This window comes from Idiotropiscis lumnitzeri, chromosome 17 (genome assembly GCF_059441095.1).
Source record: "Idiotropiscis lumnitzeri isolate Australia: NSW breed Sydney's pygmy pipehorse chromosome 17, RoL_Ilum_1.0, whole genome shotgun sequence".
NCBI classification, from domain to species: domain Eukaryota; kingdom Metazoa; phylum Chordata; class Actinopteri; order Syngnathiformes; family Syngnathidae; genus Idiotropiscis; species Idiotropiscis lumnitzeri.
Window position 1 is genome coordinate 5,950,834 of NC_142407.1, and position 6,020 is coordinate 5,956,853.

The following is a 6,020-nucleotide window of genomic DNA, read 5'->3' on the forward strand; positions in this document are numbered from 1 at the left end:
AATAATTACGGCTGTAGGGGTCTGTGGATTGTGCCTTGAGTGATCCCAATTTTTACAGTGTGCATTAATTCATACTCTAAACATTTTCAAGTTACAACATAGATACTGCAAATGAATTATTCAAACAACAGCATACATACAGATATATATCTAGTTCAAGATTACAAAATGTGACTAAATGCAGTAGAATCACTTTGTTTAGCAGTTTTTTTTTTTAATCTTCTTTTTTAATTTTTTAAAATGGAGGAGGGGTGAAATGAGGTAGCAGCTGTCACAGAGCCTGTCCAGCACATGACACACCCACATATATTCTCTCAAAACACACTCACATACACACACACATACGCACCCACACACTCAAACACATTGGCGCCCTATACCCCTAATGAATCCATGTGACTCTTTTGTTTGGACTCATGCCAGACCACCCTCTCCCTTCACTGCACTGCACTCCATCATCAGCACTAAAACACATGTAATGGTTAGATCACATGCTCAGGCCCACACGTTTGGGTCAGTGTATATACTGTACATGTCAGTATATATGTTTGCACTCTCTCAGCAAGTATAGAAATTGTCGGCTTATACAAGGTGGCTGTATCAGACTGTTAATACTCATATATCAAATCATTGCAAGACTGTATTATGTATTACTGCCTCTACATTGCATGTATTGTCAATCTAAATGACCTGTTGTCCTGTAAGAACAAACACAATCTATTCAGAAGTGTTCATACTATTTTACGCACCTCTGGAATAACTACCAAATTGTTCGGTGAGAATTTAACTAGCCATGTGAATCTTTTGTTTACTATATCGAAAAATGTGTCTTTTAGCAAGTTTCGCTACCAAGGACTTAAAAAGCAAGGCTGGGTGAAGATCTTGCACTTTCGGGAAACCATGAGGTTGTATTTCGCGCCTCCGACTTGAAAAAGACTTGATTGGATGAACTGTCCACGATCATTTAGAGACCCTTAACTTTAGAGTTGGTGACACATCGCTGACATTACAAAGCAGTAAATCACCATACTCAGCATTTCTTACGCTTTTGAATCAGTCTGCATAAACTCAGTGACAGCGACACAAAACTATCTGCTAGGTTATTCAAAACGCAGCAGCAGCAGGATGACTTGGGAGACTGAGGAGTATGATGTCAAACATATCACAGCAGTCTGTGATAGTAGATAATGTCTGATGACAAACATTTGTCACTCAAACTGAAAGTGCTGCACGGTTATAATTTGTGCATAACTGTTAAGTCTACTTCTATGCACCATGAAGCCAACTTGTCCTGTCACTATCCAGCAACACGTGCACACTGTACATATCTGCTGCTGATTCATCAGTTTTCTGAGTCGCATCATTGCAGTTCAGTAAGCAACCACATGAAAGTGAGTGTTCTCATGGTTAGATTTTCATCTGAAATTTAGAAATATGGCTTTTCCCAAAACCAAAACACATTAAAATACAGCATGTATTTGCAATAATATTTACATCTGCTGTGTACCAGCCACCACGCACAACATTGGGTACGCGCACACAATCTAATAATAACACTATTGCACATATCATGCACTTTGGATTATGCAAGTGGGAAAAGTGTAAATGCATACAAAATTATTGCAATGAATGACGATATAGTTTCTTCTGTGGTCAGTCTTTAAAAAAAGAAATAAAGACTTCAGAGACAATATAGGGTACTTGAAAAACAATGCATTCATGTACAATAGTAATCACCTTGACATATTAAAAAAAACATGAAAGTTGAAAGCACTATGTATGCAAGTAGCATGCATATAAAGTCACTTGTGACAACTGGCAGTCATGGACACGTGCCGCTCACCTTCTCATCCTGCAGGTTCTGAAGCGATCCAAACTCCTTGCTGGATCTCTCCCCCGCAGAGCCAAAGCCAACATCATCCAGACTTGTTGGATATGGGCAGCTGGATCCCTGGGGGCCCTTCTTCTGGCCCACGCTGAGAGCATCGAAGTCTATTGTCTTGCTGTCGAAGGCGTCACGCACGCTGCAGAACAAACCACCATATTTTTGTCGAACCCCTTGTTCTGTTAAGGCCGGTCGGGCCAGGTACACGGGGAGGTCGTCCTCTGCCTTAACCTTGTGCTCTGCCATGCTGCAAGCCTCCACTGGTGACACAGGAGGAGGAGGTGGTTGAAACTGGGGGCAGAGAACGTGTATGAGTGTGTGTGCATATGTGTTTGTGCAGTCATGGATAAAGAGTGTGATTTGAGTGTTAAAACGCATTTCCTGATATGAATCAACAAACCTTTTGAAACATTAATAAAGAAAATAATCAAATACTTCATTATTGACAATAGCCTATTTCAAATTAAACTTATCTATTGAAAAAAACATATACCGTATGTATATGTGGATGTAAAAATGTGCGCAATTATTTACATTTTATATTATTTTAAATTCGCTTTTATATCAAAGTTTTGTACCAGAAGTGCGCATGTACATGCACATATGGCGAAAGCTCTCCGTAACTTCCACTGACAACCCAGACTAAACTTGGCTCCTTACTTACTTCTTTGACACAGTTACTATTCTCTGGGTGAATGTCCAAGCGTTGACATATTTGAAAATATTTTCTGTTTAGACCTTCGTGTGCTTGATATTTAGGTTAAAGCATATATTCCATACATACACACAGTGTTAAACTTCAGCTCATTTGGAATGATTACTGTATTGTTTTTGTTACGGTCGACCAATGAGTTATTTTCAGCGATCACATGACTAGCAGTAAAGTCTATAGAGTATCCATTCGATATTTCCTTTAGGAACTGTGAAGTCTTTGTTTGGAATTTGCATGGACTCACAATAATCGACTCAACTGTATTATTGCTGGGAGGTGCTTCTGAAATTAAAAAATGCAATCTCGTCTCTCTTTTGTTTGGTCCACTGATAGCCGATACAGCACGCAATACACCCGCATAAACACAGGAAGTTAATAGTGCAGCCGCATTATTAATGCTGTATTACGAAACTACGTGCACACTTGGTAGTAGAAGACAGACTTAATTTGCAGACCGTACATCCATTCTAACTTGATTCCAGCGGCATTTGCAAGGCCAACATGGAGGCTCAAGCGGATGCAGCTGCCTAATCTGTTTACGTCCTGTTGCTTGGCAACGCACAATCAGCATGCGATAGATCAGATTGTTCGTATTCCTGAAAGTCGCACAAATAGTTAGCAAATGAAATTTCCGTCAGTACACTGTTGGGCAAGACATTAGAAGATGACTGTAGAAGTAAAGGTGGGCTTGTCATACATGCAGTCAAAATTAACTCCGGTTGACAGGTGTGTGCGTATGTGTGAGTAGTTGGCCCACTTACCCATTTTCTAAAGGTCTCCGTTGCCGTAAGGACTTTTGATGGCAGCTTCTTGAGGACCACTGGCCATGGATTTGCCCAAATGATCACTCCATTGCACACCGTTGCACTTATTGTACATGCACTTATCAGCCAGGAGCAACATTAATGACTTGGGAATGATTTGTTTATTTATTTATTTATTTTACAAACTAGCAGGCTTTAAACATCCATTTTTAATATCATGATGATAGTCATTGACCCATGCAAATTCCACCACTGCTGCTGTAAAGGCATCATTAAAACACTTCTGTGTAGCTGCAGTGTTCCGAATGAACGACTGTGCAGGCTGTGAGGGTTCGCCGTACGGCGAGCAGGAGGTGGACCCAAAATGCGAGGAGACAGGGAGGAGGGTAACTTAAGGGAATTTATTGGATCAATTCAACGAGGGCAAACAAAGGAGCGTGGGCAAACAAACGTGGCTAAACTGGACAAACTAACGAGGACCAAGGACCGTGACAAATACAGAGGGGCGAGAGCGAGGGCGAGAGCGAGCGCATGAGCGCGCGCATGAGCGCGCGCATGAGCGCGCGCATGAGCGCGCGCATGAGCGCGCGCATGAGCGCGCGCGCGAGCGAGCGATCGATCGATCGATCGATCGATCGAGCGAGACTAGACGAGAGCAGGGCGCGGCCGTGACAGTCCGCGAGGGAAAGCAGGAGCACAACGGACTAGCACCACGGGATAATGACCCGACACTGGGTTGATGGCATGGGAAGCTTAAATAGTCCGGTAATCAGGGGAGCAGATGGGGATCAGGCGTGTGATTGTTAATGGGGAGCAGGTGCGTGGCTGGTGAGGGCGAGGTGCTGAGGGGAAACGCCCCTGCTCAGCTGATCAAAACAAAAACACAACAGCATGCACACAAAACAATAACAAAAACCTGTCATGCCCGACGCGGATCATGACACAGGCACGTTTGAGTGGATATATTTTTTTCCCACCTTAATTAAATTATACTTATTTCAATGATTTACAGCACGTACTGTATCATTTTTAATCCTAATGTGTATGATATAAATAGCAACAATGTATGTTCTTGTTGCTCATGTTTTGTCCAAACCGCGTTGGCATTTTTAGCAGGTTTTGCTCTTTTTAGCAGTTCCGCTCACCAAACTCAAAGGTCAATGAGAAGCTTTACATATGTCATGTGCGCTGTCCGTGTGGGTGGTTGTTGTGGTAAATATGTCTACTGTGGCATGAAGTTCTCATAGTAAATGGTGATTGCTGATATCTAGCTCTGCAGTTTGAGGGGAAAGGGGAGATATCCTATTGTGTTGATTGTTGGGAGTGGATGAAGTGTGGTGTGTGTGCTTCCTCTAGTGGTTCAGTTCAGTTGTATTTCACCTTTAAATTCATCCACCCATCCATCCATTATCTGGACCGCTTCTCCTCACGAGGGTCGCGGGGGGGTGCTGGAGCCTATCCCAGCAGTCGGCGGGGGACACCCTGAACAGGTTGCCAGCCAATCACAGGGCACACAGAGACGAACAACCATCCATGCTCACACTCGTACCTAGGGGCAATTTAGAGCGTTCAATCGACCTGCCATGCATGTTTTTGGAATGTGGGAGGAAACTGGAGTACCCGGAGGAAACCCACGCAGGCATGGGGAGAACATGCAAACTCCACACAGGAAGGCCGGAGCCAGAAACGAACCCACGACCTCTGCTGTGTCTCACTGTTACCCAGTTTTCCACTGTGCCGCCCTCCTTTAAATTCAATACATTTGAATTTATTCTTAAAGAATTTGTTGTTTTTAAACGTGAATTTAGGTCAAAACTAAACTATTTAACTTTTATGTGCAATACATTTTAATTCAATCATTAGGTTTTTCTTTTAATTTTCCGAAATTTAAACGCAGTGTTAATAAAGAAACCGCTGGTTACAGTGGATGACAATATGTTTAGAATACAATTTCAGTTCCATTTTCATGAACGCGTGGGCCTACTACGCTACTGTATTTTACTGTTGATCATGATGGAGGTGCTAGTTTGCTGTAAAAAAATTGAAAATCAAATTTTCCACATCTCCAAAATGTAACAAAACTACAAGTCTCTTGATTTGGGCAATTTGAATAAAAAAATGTTTGATACTATGTTTATTATTACCTTACCTTTTCATCACTGTTTCATGTACAGTACACTTCTTGTGTTGGCTATAATTGTCTTTTCATAGTCAAAGCATTTTTCCTCAGCTCCATTTTGACCTGATGCACACTAAAAATGTGAAACCTGCTGACGAGTGTACGCCATTATTTTGTTGTTTAATTAGCATTGCAATGTCTGCCTCGACACTCAGCTTTCTCTCACTTGGACACTTGCTGACGGAGTGCATCTCATCTCTTTTGATGATGTCTCACCCGCCGCTCCCATGAGAGCACTTTGGGCCCAACTGGGGCCTTTGGAGGCACAGGAAAGGAAAAAAAGATATCGTATGACCGAGTGGTGCTAAAAGGACAGTGACACTAAATACTTACTGTACACCCATGAGGTCTATATGTATTTTGTTTAGTTATCGGCACTTAATGTTCATTTTTTTATGGGGGCAATGAACTCAAATACAAAACATTGTGTATTCAGTGTGATCTTTTACTAAAAGCTTTGAGTAAGTGTGAGACTAGAAA